This window comes from Nanorana parkeri, unplaced genomic scaffold (assembly GCF_000935625.1).
Source record: "Nanorana parkeri isolate BGI_ZX_2015 unplaced genomic scaffold, ASM93562v1 scaffold1542, whole genome shotgun sequence".
Lineage (NCBI taxonomy): Eukaryota > Metazoa > Chordata > Amphibia > Anura > Dicroglossidae > Nanorana > Nanorana parkeri.
The window spans coordinates 110,261-124,335 of NW_017307810.1; the positions used below are offsets into that span (position 1 = coordinate 110,261).

Here is a 14,075-nt window from a genome sequence, read left to right on the forward strand (position 1 = left end):
GCTCTAGAGGAAGCAAGGCGGCAGCGGAGGGAGCAGAGCCGCATAAGCCGATGCCTCCTCTATAGCGCCGGCTCCTGTCACAGGCGGAGTGATACCAAATGCACTCCGCCTGTGAGGAAGCAATAATGAAAGCTCGCTTCGCTCATTTTGGCCAGCGATTGGTTACCAAATTGCTCTTGGAAAGGTGCGGCACCCCTGATTGTCCTGATCACCCTATTCTTAACTTTGCCATTTTGGATTATTTCATTTGGATTTGCGTTAACTTTGGATTGTTGTACATTAAAAAAAAAAATAAGACCTACCCCGAAAATAAGACCTACCCCAAAAATAAGACCTAGTGTGTTTTTTTTAGCCCCAAAAAATATAAGACAGTGTCTTATTTTCGGGGGAACACGGTATATGTCCTCCCATGACCCTAAAGAGAACTATGGGGAAAAAAACTTAACTCATAGTTCTCTTCTAAATAGGAGGGATGAGATGTTTACTGAAGGAAGATTACATTGTCTGTGCTTCCAGTTTAGTTCCCAGGAAGTGACATGTGCAGTGAATTTCTAGTAAGAACAACATGTATTTTCTGTACATGCTTAATAATGTCTTTAACCAAAAAAAAAGAAACTAATGCAGCCACCACATCTCAGGACCGGTAAGCTGTAATACAGGGCAGGGCAAACTCCGGCCCTCTAGCTTTTGTGAAACTACAAGTCCACCATGATATCGCAATCCCATTGTTATTAGGAGTGTAATAAGTTAAGCTGTCCGCACACTGCTCGAATTTCCATTGAGTCAGCTGAATCTGAGCAGTGTAGCCCTATTGTTGGCTAAGCAGTAACTACATCCAATCAGCTGCAGTTCATGTATTTATGTATTATTCCGACAACGGCGGGCAATGGCTGTTTGACTATAACGGCTGGAGGAATATCCCCTGCTGGCTATTGGGTTCAGATAGCCTGGTGCTTGCTGCTATCGGAATACACAAACAGTGACTGCAGATGATTGGCTGTAGTCACTGCTCCAGCAACAATTTTCGGCCCGGCTCCTGCCACAAAAGCTGATTGAAACATTTTGTTTTGCGTGCATGGGGTAATCGAGCTGAACTAAAGCTGGCCAACTTTAACAAGGAATGTAACAACTTTTCAAATTCCAATGTTCCTGCAGCTGAAGTGACAGCGCTACTAAGAATGGCCACCAGAGGTCAGTAGAGTACTAGACAACTCAAGATAGTTCAATGTTGAAGGCTTGCAGGTAATAAGGAATGGTGGTCTGACTGTTTTTCTAGCAGATTGGTCGGCTTCATAAAGCGCCCAAATATTTTCTCACCTTTTATTTAAAAAAAAAATAATGAAATGCACAGCTTTTCATAAAATGTGCAACTGCGATCATTAGATCAGTACCGCATCCTCCCATAGGGAAGAACAGGCTGCTGCACGCAATCACATGCAGCACCTGTCCCTCCCGGAAACGGCCCGATGAGGCTGTGCACGCCGCATGGATCTGTACGGCCGGATCCAATGCTGTGTGAATGAGGCCAAAGACGTTCAGCTCAGGATGTAAACAAACAGCAGAACTGCCTCTGTCAGAATAAAGTAGCATTAAACTCTCAGATGTTCTTCAATAATTAATTCAGATCAGACAAATATACATTGCCCTGGAAAGTATTTCTTTATTTTTTTTACCCAAGCACTTACAGTCATCATGTTTACAAACAGCCCCGACTCTCTCAGCTCAGCTTCCCTAAACTTCCTGTTCAGTACAAGATCTCTGAGGACAGAGCAGACTCCAGGAGCTGTCCATTTACTAGCTTGGAGAAGGTAGAAGGGTGGAGAAGAGACTGTTTCGCCTTGCTGTGCCTGTACTGTATGTTTGTGGAGACACACACAGCTTAATAGCACACACAAGATTGGCTCCATAGGACCCTGCAAGGGAAAGGAGCCACCCTAAAACAGGATATCAGACTAAGGGCTGGTGCACACCTAGGCGGTTTATCGCACGGTTTAAGTCGCGTGATATCACGCAAAACACAGATTCGCATTGAAGTCAATGGAGGTTATTCACACCTTTACGGTTTGTCGCGCGGACGAAATCGCCTGTCACGCAAAAAGGTGCAGGAGCTATTTTCAGGCGGTTGTCGTGCAGTTTGGGTCCCACAGACATCTCTACGAATTGAAAAAGGTGCGACAATCGTGCGGTTTACAATGAACAGTTGCCTAGGTGTGAACCTAGCCCGATGTGAATGTGCACTATGTAAAACTCTGCATAAATTGTTGGGACTATATAAATACCAATAATAAATAAATACATACATATCAGGCTCAGTGCTCAGGGGAACAGCTGATTCTGCAGAAAACTAAAACTTTTAAACATCAAGAAGCAGCATCCATTGTACGTGATTTCATCAGCATTTGAAATAGCTTAAAATCCTTTTAACTTTCATATCACTTTAAGGTAAGCATTACACTTTGGAGGGAAAGGGGGGGTTACATTAGGTCAGGGGAAGGGGGTAAAAAAGGTCAATGCATTTTGTTGTTTTAAAGTGCACTTATCCTTTAAGAATTCCTTACTCCATCCGAAACTAAACAAAAAGGTTTATTTGTTTGTCTTTACCTGCAGGAAACACTAACACATTTCTCAAAAATGACTGCCTGAGTAATTATCCGAAAACAAAATATTCCCACTTCAGACTTCATCATCGGTTTATCATCTGGTTCATCATTCATCATATTGTTAGCTCTAAATACCTGTCCGATGTTATAACAGAAAGCCTTCGGCGACTCGCACTAAGCGCTCTGGAAATGATAGTTAGGCCTGGTTTACACCTGGGCGTTTTACAGCGCTGATCAACGCGCTATAAAACGTCCAGCAAGTGAAATCCCATACTTTCCTATGGGCATGGTTCCCACTTATGCCTATTTCAGCGCGTAGGAAGGCGCAGAAAAAACGCCCTACTCCCAAAGAAGTACAGGAGCTTCTTTGGGGCGTTTTTCCGCGCGTTTCCATTGGTTCTCCCGAGTGTGGATCAGGGTAACCCAGAGCCACACTCTGGAATACAGAGTACAGGTCTTACCTTGTCCGCGATCCCCGCTGTGTCCTCCGGCGGCTGCTGACTTCCGTCCCTTGCGAGCGGCCGCGTCGCAGGGGGGCGGAGCCGGCGGGAAGTTTGAAAGTGAAAAAATAAATAAATAAATTTTTTTGAAAAAGTAGAGAAAATAAGGGGGGAAAAAAAAATCATACTGCCATACTGTTTCACTGAATGGAAAAACGTGCTAAAAAACGCAAAAAAAAAACGAGCTGAAAACCGAGCAGAAAAAATACGCCCAGGTGTGAACCCAGCCTTAGAGACGGAAAGTCTGAATCTCGGTGTTTATTGTCTGAGACAGTTCAATGCTCACAAAGTCCTTGTCATATAAATGTAATCGTGTTCTATCATTAAACACTACGGTAGTTGTTGTTGTTTGAACTTAAAGGAGAAGGATTGTGTATTTTCGGTTTGCTCACATGTGGAGATATTACATGTAATGTTCAAATCTATAGTGAGACCCTTCATAGGAGAAAGAGAGAGCAGGCGGGTGGAGCTGGGAACCTGAGTGCAGAAATCTCTCCCATGGGGTTCCCAAGAGACAACAAACATCGTCTAACCCAGTGGTAGGAAACCACGGCACTCTAGCTGTTGTGGAACTAAAAGTTCCATGAGACCTTGCAAGATTCTGACAGCCACAGGCATGAGTCCCAAAGGCACAGGGATTTGTAATTTTAACATACAGTATCTGAAGTGCTGAGGTTGCCCACCCCTTTGCTAACCTAACCTACCTGCATCTAATATATCAGCTTTGGATAGGTCAAGCATTTAAAGTAGATCTAAATTCTAACTGAATTACATCTAAAGCACCATGTATTGTCAAAAATTATAATTTTTTAAAACAAAAAAGATGCTTACCACCATCTTTTACATCCTTTGTTGTATTTTAGTGTTCTCATCCCCTGCAGCCTCTTTGTAGCCACTTCCTGGCTTAATGCACTCAACGATGGCTGTGTGGTATTTCTAATTTCCTGTCGGTGACAGCAGTGGACAATGCCCATGTGCTGTGTGTTTAAATGGGCATTTGTAGTATCCATGGGAAGCCCATGTGACATAGTGACAACACAAGAACACAGTTGTGAGACAGGAACAGAGTGTTGTCACCCTATCACAGGAAGTGCATGGACAAGGACCTTCATGGCAGGATCACCAGGTATTATTGAAACAACAGCTTCAGATTTGAAAATACTATTACTGACTGAATGACTTTTGAAATGACATGTTGAAGCTTAGATGACGTTAAGATAATTGGCTGCAGTTACTGTTCACAAACAGTGCGTTCCGGCCTCATTTGGTGCCGGAACGCATTGGATCGCATCCCGGCCGGCTCCTTGCGTTCAGGGGCAGGAAGGGGTTTGGCAGTACATTGAAGTCAATGGCATCGCAGCCACTCCCTCCGGCCGCATTGCGATAGCCCGCACCGTAACGTGTGGCACATCAATGTCTGCGTTCCAGTCGGGTCAGAAAAAATTGTGCATGCAGCATTTTTCTGACTGCACCGGACCAGAATGCAGGCACTGATGTGCCACGCGTTCCAGTGCGGGCAATCGCACTGTGGCCGGAGGGCGTGGCTGCGATGCCATTGACTTCAATGCACCACCACACTCCATCCCGCCCCAAAACAAAGTGAGCCGGCCGGAATGCGATCCAGTGCGTCCCGGCACCAATCGGGAGTTTAGTTCCTGAGTTTAGTGTCACTTTAGCACGCTGAAACTAAATCACAGGGGCGCAGAGAAGGCTTTTCTTTCTAATATTAGGCACCTTTCTATAGGCAAGCCATTTGGCATTAAAAGGTTACATAGCACCAGAGGTCCAAAAAGTCAAAAAATGAATCCAAAAGATAATACTAAAAAAAAAAAAAAAGTATCGTATAGTCAGAAACTTTTTTTTCTTTTGCATTCCAAAACTGTAATCCTAACATACAAAACAACAACTTCTAAAGTTAATAAAGAAAACAAACAAAGAAAACAAAAACAAATCCAAAAATGTCATCTGCAGAGCGCCTTAGCCCATGTAACAATTCCACTGAGGTTTTGGTTTAATACCATTGCATCCTTTTTCGATCTTGCGCGAAGGTTAAAATAATTGCAATTAGCTCTTCCAGGATGAGCTTGACCCAGAATGCATTGTATCCGGGACCCCCTCCCTCTGGAGTAAGAAGAGTTAAAAGCTAACCCCTATCCCCCCACTGGAAGGCCCATCCTGTGTTCAGGGCTACCGGTTGCCATGGAGATAGAACCATAGCCCAGCCAGCTGCAGATGAAGAAGTCAGAATGGGTCAGGCCTCCACTGGTGGGAATAGGGAGGAGGAGAGAGAGGGAGAGAGAGAGAGAGAGAGAGAGAGAGAGGAGGAAGCAGCACAACTCCAAAGAGAGACACAGAGAGAGCAGAATCATTTCCAGCAATCACTCTGAAAAAAAAAAAATAGCCATTATCAACAGGGAAATAAAGTGTCCAGGATGTATGGAGGAGGGGAACCGGCTCTGGGAGGACAGCCTCTGCCTACTTGTAGCATTGAAGTTTAGGAAGAAGAGTTTGCTGCAATAGGAAGCCATCAGATAGTTTTTTTTCTGTTTTTTTTAAAAGAGGATTTGGTACAAAGCTGCTCCCTGGGTTTTAAAAGAGGTATTTTTCTATATATTGATCTATTGACATCTGTATCAATGTGTGTTGGCTTATGTTAGGATAGAACGTGTCCGGTGGTTGAAGTCAGATGAGAAGGCTGCGGTGAGGGGCTGTGGGAAAAATTTTAGGAACTTTGGGAAAGAATTCGCTATTCCAGAGAAGGTAAAGAGATTACATTGAGTCAAAGGATGCCGTGCAATTTCTTCATGCTTCTGGCTTTAGTTCATAACTTTATATGCAGATGCTGATGTCACACCAGAAAAAGATGGGTTCGGAAAGGTTTCTATGGGCGACTGCTCTTGGGAATGATCACTCTTTAGTTATGAAGGGTGATCTATGATACATATAAGAGATCCAAAGACATGCTGGAAGGTTAATTGGCTCCTGTCTAAATTGGACCTGTGTGTATGCATATTGAGACATGGACCTTAGATTGTAAGCTCCTTGACGGCAGGGACTGATGTGTGAATGCGCAACTATGTAAAGTGCTGTGTAAATTGTCCGCGCTATATAAATACCTGTAATAAGAAATAAAAAATAGGTATATGGAAAGATAGATAGATAGATAGATAGATAGATAGATAGATAGTTGGATGGCTACATGGATGGATAGATGAGTGGATAGTAAGATGGATAAATAGATAGATAGATAAACAGATAGATAGAAGATTGGCTGTATAATTGTATGGACATATGGATGGATGAATAGATAGATAGAAGGATAAATGGATAGAAAGATAGATAGAAGGATAGATAGATAGTTGGATGGCTAAATAGATAGATAGATGAGTGGATAGGAAGATAGATAAATAGATAGACAGAGAGATAGATACATACATACATACATACATCAAATCTCATTGGTTGAAAAAGCTTATTGTATAATATCAGTGTATTTGAACCATTACAAATATTTTGGTACTAACATACTGGAAGTCAAGTTCTGGTTTGTCCATTGAGGTTCTTTACATGACAGGTAGAAACACTGTGAAGAAAATGTACATTTCACTCATTTGGTTGGTATTGTTCTCATTGATCGGTTTTATTGACACTTTGGGTTTTTGATATCTGTAGCTGGATTTTCCAAACTCTTTAAGGAACGCTTATCTGGGGAGCCACAGTTTCCGCAGCTGTTGTCCTCAGTATTGTCTTTGAGGACCACATAGCTGTACAGTTCAAATTAAGCTTACGTAGAGTATACTTTTTTTTCTGCATTTTAATGGTGTTAAATGGCCAGGTGAGCAGAAACTGCTGTACACTACATGTAGAAAAAGAGAATTTAGGGAACATTATGCCAGTTTGGAAAATGAACATTTTTACAGCATAAATTTCCACATTCAGATTTTCAAAACCTGGGAGTTCCCCTACAAATCATGGACCGTTGTCAAATCTGATGGTATATAATTATATCATATGTACAGTACAAGATTACTTCATTATGCTGAAAATATTTGTGGTGGATGACTGAGTTGCAGGCATTCTTAAAGGACCAGTCCACTCAAAATTGATGTTTTACTTATTATAGTTGTAGCATGGTGGGCTCAGTCATACCCTGGCTTCATGATGGAGTGGCACGGATTCTTAAAGGTCCAGTCCACCCAAAAGTGATGTTTTAGTTATTAAAGTTGTAGCATGGTGAGCTCAGTCATACCCTGGCTTCATGATGGAGTGGCACGGATTCTTAAAGGTCCAGTCCACCCAAAAGTGATGTTTTAGTTATTAAAGTTGTAGCATGGTGAGCTCAGTCATACCCTGGCTTCATGATGGAGTGGCACGGATTCTTAAAGGTCCAGTCCATCTAAAAGTGATGTTTTAGTTATTAAAGTTGTAGCATGGTGGGCTCAGTCATACCCTGGCTTCATGATGGAGTGGCAGGGATTCTTAAAGGACCAGTCCATCTAAAAGTGATGTTTTAGTTATAGTTGTTGCATGGTGGGCTGAGTCATACCCTGGCTTCATGATGGAGTGGCAGGGATTCTTAAAGGACCAGTCCATCTAAAAGTGATGTTTTAGTTATAGTTGTTGCATGGTGGGCTGAGTCATACCTTGGCTTCTTTTATTTCGTGGATGCTCCTACAGCAAACTGTCTTCATAGTTCCCAGATCTGTTCCTCTATCAAGTTTTGGCTGTTTGTGTGATCCAGCTCCTCGCATCATAATCTTCATAATATATAAAACAAACAATATATCCCGCAGGGAATGGTGGGAGGCTCTAATAATGGGCCCAGCAGATGCCCAGACCTGGGAACACATCACAGATATCTCACCAATGGAGCCCCAATGAGATATAAGAAGAACCCATCAGCTGTTTCAATACTTCAGTACCTACCAAAGTAGGGTTGCACAGATACCAAGTACAGTACTCGGTACAAGTACGAGTACATGTACCGATACTTTTGAGCTCCAAGACTAGACTAGAGGAAAATTTAAAAAATAGGAGGCGGCTGTCACGTGTAAGGAGCACACGGAGCTCCCGGGATTTGTACATCTCTGTTTTAATGTACGATTTTGTTTTTATAAATATAAATAAAGGGATGCACAAGTACGAGTACTTACAAGTACGAGTACTGATACATTTTTGTTTATTGCCATGTGACAGTTTTTCTAAAACAATACAGACTAATGATTTCAGGACAGTGGTGGAGCGCCAGAGCCAGGCCCCAGCTGCAAACGCTGCAACCCTGCTAGTTCTCATGAAAATGCCAAGTATCTGGACTGGTACTCGAAAAGTATCTGTGCAACGCTATACCAAAGTATTCTTAAGATATCAATTCTGGGTATATTGTTCCTTTAAAAACACAAGACACTTCCATGATCGTGATGATCCATTATTGTTTAAAAAATGGGATTCTGTAAACATCTGTCCTTGAACAAGCCATGCTCTTCCTGAACCCAAAATGAAGATTCTCCCCATTTCAGCTGCTTGGTGAATGTAGATCACGCTTAGTGAATGTTTTCTTTAGTATTTATGGAAAAGAGAATCATTGTAGCAAAGAGATTTTTCACTATGTCTTTGAATTAGGCACAATCATTTCTTTCTCCTTTATGGAGAATTCATCCGGCGAGAGTGACACCATCACCTGGGTGTGTCAGAGCTGTGGCCGTCGGGCAATACTGGAAATTCAGGTGGACAGACCTCAGCACTTTAAAATTATATGAAGCTAGAGATGCCACCTTTTCTTCAAGCGTAACCCGAACACCCCTGCGACGTGCAGGCATTTTTGGGGAGATTGAGTTGTGGCTTATTCATATGTAAAATGCGTCACCCATTGTATGTAAATATCACAGTTGAGACTGTTTTCAGTGGGGGGCCAGTAGCCCCTATCTTAATTTTGGTTGCACCTGTCTGCCTAACATTATGTGTCCTGGTTTCTGCTGCTATGAAACCCAGACACAGCATTCAAAACCCTGACTGTCCAGGTGAATCCTGGACAGGTGGCAACCCTATATGGGATTCAGATTGCCAAAGACCACACTGGAATAAATATCAATTTTGGATGAAGTTGATCTTTAAAATGAGCAATGTGGAGCATGCATGGTGTTTTTTTTCTCAGTTTTTAATGCTATGTACGTGCAGTGTGTTCAGTGATGTTGGGGAGCGATCTTAGTATTGTGTGTTGTCTGTAGGCCGGTCCATATTCCAAAGACAGACTCAGTGTGTTGCCATGTTTGTTGTTTTGTGGTCTGTGCTGTGATACTTCCTGCTCTTCATCACAAATGAATATCATACTTGGCTCACATTGTAACCTTCGCCTTACTTAGACTTGATGATCTTTAAAGTGGACCTGTCACTAGATTTATAAGTCAGTCTCTTTTATTTCCCCCCTGTCCCCCCCTTACATGATTGCTTACTTTTTAAAGTGGAATTACAGGCACAGTTTTTTTTCCCTGTCAGGTGTGTATAAAAGTTATATGTTACCGCCGTGTTGCTGACGTACCTTCATAATAACTGCTTTTGCATATGTTAGATACTGCAGCGCCCATTGTAGTTCCAGCTCACTGCCAACACGAAAGCTGTGGCTCATGCTAGTTTCGCTTGCTTCAAAACTGTTTTCTGCTTTGAAAATAGACCGGTGGTCTTCTTTAATGGGGGGGGGATGTCTTTTTCCTGCACACGCCTGACTTCCTATTTGTGACAGGAGGAAAACAATGTACAGGAAACTCTCGTTTGAAGGAGACTGTTTTGTGGTATTCTTAGTCATCTTTGTACGTTTTGTCACTCTGTATGCTATATTTACTACATGTGATATAACTGCCAGCTTCTTATGACATCGGTCACATGATTCTTTGGGCTTGATTTACTAAAGGAAAATTGACTGTTCACTTTGCAAGGGAATTTGCACTTAGCGGGGGAAGTTTACTCTTAGTTTAGTGAATGAGGTGAAGCGCTACCAACTTCCATCACCCAATTATGTGGAAGGAAAAATTTAAAAAAAGTATTTTTGTTTGCATATGATTGGGTGATGGAAGTCAGCAGAGCTTCTCCTCATTCACTAAACTAAGAGGAAACTTCCCCTGCAGAGTGCAAATTCCCTTACAAAGTAAACAGTCTATTTGCCTTCAGTAAATCAACCCCTTTGTGTTCAGTAATAATAAGCAATCTCCATCTTTTCTGCTGATGAAGGGTTGGTGGGCCATCCAGTGGTAGCTTAGTATGTAGGGGTCCCTACACTTTTTGCTGCCTGAGGCAGGGGGGGTGCTGGTGGTCCACGGCCCGGGGGGGGACGCGGGTGATGCACGGTACCTCTGGCACAAGTGATGCACTGGTTCCGGCTCTGTCCAGCATCCCGCCCAGCTCATTGACATCACTGGTTGCCAGGAGCTGGGACGCCAGCCAGAGTGTTGCTCATCTTCTGACAGCCAGTGACGTCAGTGAGCTAGGTGGGATGCCAGACAGGGCATCACAGGTTGCTAAGAGCTCTTAGCAACCTAGGACCCTTTGGGCGGACAGAGCGCACACCTGCCGCCTTCCCCTACGTGGTGCAATGAGATGCCTCCTGAGGCAACGCCTCATGCTGCCTCATTATACGGACGGCCCTGTTTCTATGTATGGCCATCATAATGAACATTCTTGGGCCTCATTCACACTCACATTTGGGGCAGTCTCACTAATTGCTCTCTGAGACTCATATAAACAGCTTTGATAATTCTCTTGGTATCACTTTTTATCATCCAACGTAGTGGGTACAAAAACATATAGAGCTTCAACAAAGAGCCTTGAGAAAGAATGTGCCAGACCTGCAAGAAAAAAAGTTTAATGCTCACTTTTCCCGCAGCTCGTGTCTGCTACCTCCCCTCGTTCCAGTGCTCGGTCTATTCAGTATTCAACACTTCAGATACCTGTGCCCCCCCTTGCATGCTTTGATTGCTTCATCTAACCCCTATGCTGCTAAAAGGCTCAGCAGTGATGCAGATGGAGAAAGGAACCACAAAGCACGATGGGAGGGCACAGGCATTTGAAACTCCATCCCAGATAGCAAGGATAACTTGCCACAAACTTGTGGCAGGGTTAAATTGTAATTCTTGTTAACTTGCTGCACACATTCCTGGCAAGTTGTAGACTTGCAGAACACTTGCAGCACAAGTTCTAGTTGACACTTTTTGAATTTGAAGCAAATTTGCTTAGCAAGTCTACAGCAAAAGTTCTGCAGGTATTAGCAAGAACTCTGCAAGCTCGCTGGTCTGGAGACTTGCAATGCAGACTCGCTGTAATTGTGCAACAAAATTGTGAAGCTTGGCAAGTCTGCAATAGTTTAGCAAGTCATTTTCAAACTTGCAGCTCAATTACTTGCTATCTGGGATGTAGTGTCAAATGCCAAAGGCACTAATGGAGGCTTCAGCGCCAGAATGAATGGGGCTGCCAGAGAGTTGATCATACACTTCTTCTGGGAGTGTCGTATACCTGTGCCCCCCTCACATGCTTTGATTCCTTCCTCCGACCCCTACGCTGCTACAAGGCTGAGCAGTAACACAGTAGATGGAGAAAGGAACCACAGAGCATGACGGTGAGGCACAGGCATCTGATACTCCTTAGAGCAACGGTTCTCAACCTGTGGGTCAGGACCCCTTCGGGGGTCGAATGCCAGGGGTCGCCGGGAGTCTCCCGCTATTAGATAGCGGCTCCCGGCCGCCCGGGAGAGAAACACTTTCTCCCGGAAAGTGCTCTGCTTGAAATGCATAGCTAGATTCCTATTGGCGATTTCATTTTGCAATAGCAAACTAGCTATTGCACCCGCCCACTGCTGCTGTCAATCAGCAGAGGGAGACCTGCAGTTCTCCATCAGGTCCCCATCTAGTGATTATCATCATTATTATTAATAATAAAAGCTGACACCCTCGGCTTGTGTTATATGGTTTGCCATTTTAGCTGTTACAACATTGGTTCTCAACCTGTGGGTCGCTGTGTGATTTCTGCTGTGCTAGGTGAGAGTCCTCCTCAGCCCTCTCCTAGCGCAGCAGTGTCAGTTCTCCCGCCACGCCGCCAGATGTCGCTGCAGCAGCCGCGTCAACCCTAAATTTTACCGTTGGGGGTCACCACAACTTGGCAAATGTTACCAAGGGGTCGCGGCCCTAGAAAGGTTGAGAACCACTGCCTTAGAGTGTCAAATGCCGAAGACACTAATGGAAGCTTCAGCGCCGGAATGGAAGGGGCTCTGGAGAGTTGATCACACTACTTCTTCTCTTGCCGGAAACTGCCCTTTTAATTTGTACGGAGACAGGGTCCCTTTAGATCCCATTCATACCTTGAAGTTGAATACCTAACAAGTCCACACGGGCGGCAGTGAGCGGGATCTGTGGTGGACCACTTTTTAGAGGGCGGCGGAGCAGTGGCAGTAAAACCGCAGATCAACCGACTATTTTACCGTCCCCTTGCCGGCAATGTAAACAAGGCCTCAAGCCTGAAATGTGTACAAAATGACTGTACAATCACTTAAAACTACGCCTGAAAAAGGAAATTAGTTCCCCGATTGTGAATTTGGCCTCAACGTGTGCTTAGGGGAGCGCAAACTTTACATTCCTCCCTTCTCTCAGCTTTCTACATGCCTGCCTCTCTGAATCATCACCTCCGACAAGGAAGCGTATTACGTAATGAAAAGCAGAACCACATCTGATTCCCCGTAAACGGAGATTTTCATGTGTTACTAAACTTTCCGTACTAATTAAAAAGAAACATAGCTGCCCAACGCGGTGACTTCACCGGGTTCATAAAGGTGACTTCCTATTGGCCGAGGGGAAAGGCCGTATAGAAATAACGGTGAATACATCGATTTCCTGACTTTGATAAGAATTTTGATTTCGAGTTGGAACCTGGTTGACAAGTAATGCAAGGTGAACCTAAGTTTACCTTGAATTTGCCTTTCAAAAATATCCACTTGGCTTCAGCGTAGGAAAATCCAACGTATGTTATTATAATGAATTGGAGTGTTTTGTAGGGTCCATGGCTGTGTCTAATGTGTAAGCTCAAAACTTCCAGTTATTTATTACCTCACTCATAGATCATAGTACTCCCCCTCACAATGCCTTCATCTGCTTTTCTCTCCAGAAGGACAGCGCCGTCTTTGCTCACGCATCATCCAGGATCACCATCTACTCCCAGGACTGAGATGCCAGCTCAGAGATGGCACACTCAGGCTAGGTTCACACCTGCACTACACCGCATGACACCCGGGACGCGCGTCCCGGGATCGTGGGGTCCTGTACAATGCAGGCAGCAATTGCCGCACGGCCACATTGATTTCAATGGGGTGACATCAGCGCGGCAGTCGCAGAAAAAAGGTACAAGTACCTTCTTTTTGCGATACACGACGCGCGGCTGTTTTAGTTTTTTGTCTGCTTTCGTGTTCGGAAGCACGGGCGGAATCGCGGCGGGAAACCGCGCAATACGCCCAGCGCGACTGGGGTGCCATTCGAAAATAGTGGCACCCACAGCGTGATCGGTTCACACCTTGGCGACTCCTGACCGCAGTTTTTGGCTGTGTGCACACAGCTGCACCCTCTCAGCTTCTGACTTGCTACAGTATTACAAATCTGCAGTATAAATCACTGGAGGAGAGGAGACTGAGCAAATGTCTCCAACTAGCTGCAGCAGGCCAGTGCCTTCATCTCAGCCTTGGCAAAATTCCTGGACTGGAGCTCTAGGACAGCTTTAAATGAAAAAATAATGCAGTTTTTTGTTTTTATGGCATATTTGCTGTATATTGTGACATGTCAGGAATGTATAATGCAGCCTTGTGATGAAAGGTCCTCTATAGCAGTGGTTCTCAACCTGTGTAACCTCAGGACCCACATTTGTCCTTGGTCATTAAGTCGTGACCCAAGTTGCACGGCAATGGAACGCAGGGCATTGCGGTACTGCACGTTTCGATGCGGGCAATAGA

General features: G+C 44.1%; 1 protein-coding gene across 3 annotated transcripts in view; it reads left to right on the forward strand.

The window, feature by feature from the left end:
- The first annotated feature begins 5,672 nt into the window (after window positions 1-5,672).
- Window positions 5,673-14,075, forward strand: part of DENND2A (DENN domain containing 2A) — a 100,055-nt gene continuing 91,652 nt past the window's right edge. For all 3 annotated transcript variants that reach the window (XM_018570500.1, XM_018570501.1, XM_018570502.1), the window contains exon 1: window positions 5,673-5,698. The gene's annotated coding sequence lies outside the window, so the exon portion shown is untranslated. The remainder of the gene's footprint in view (window positions 5,699-14,075) is intronic.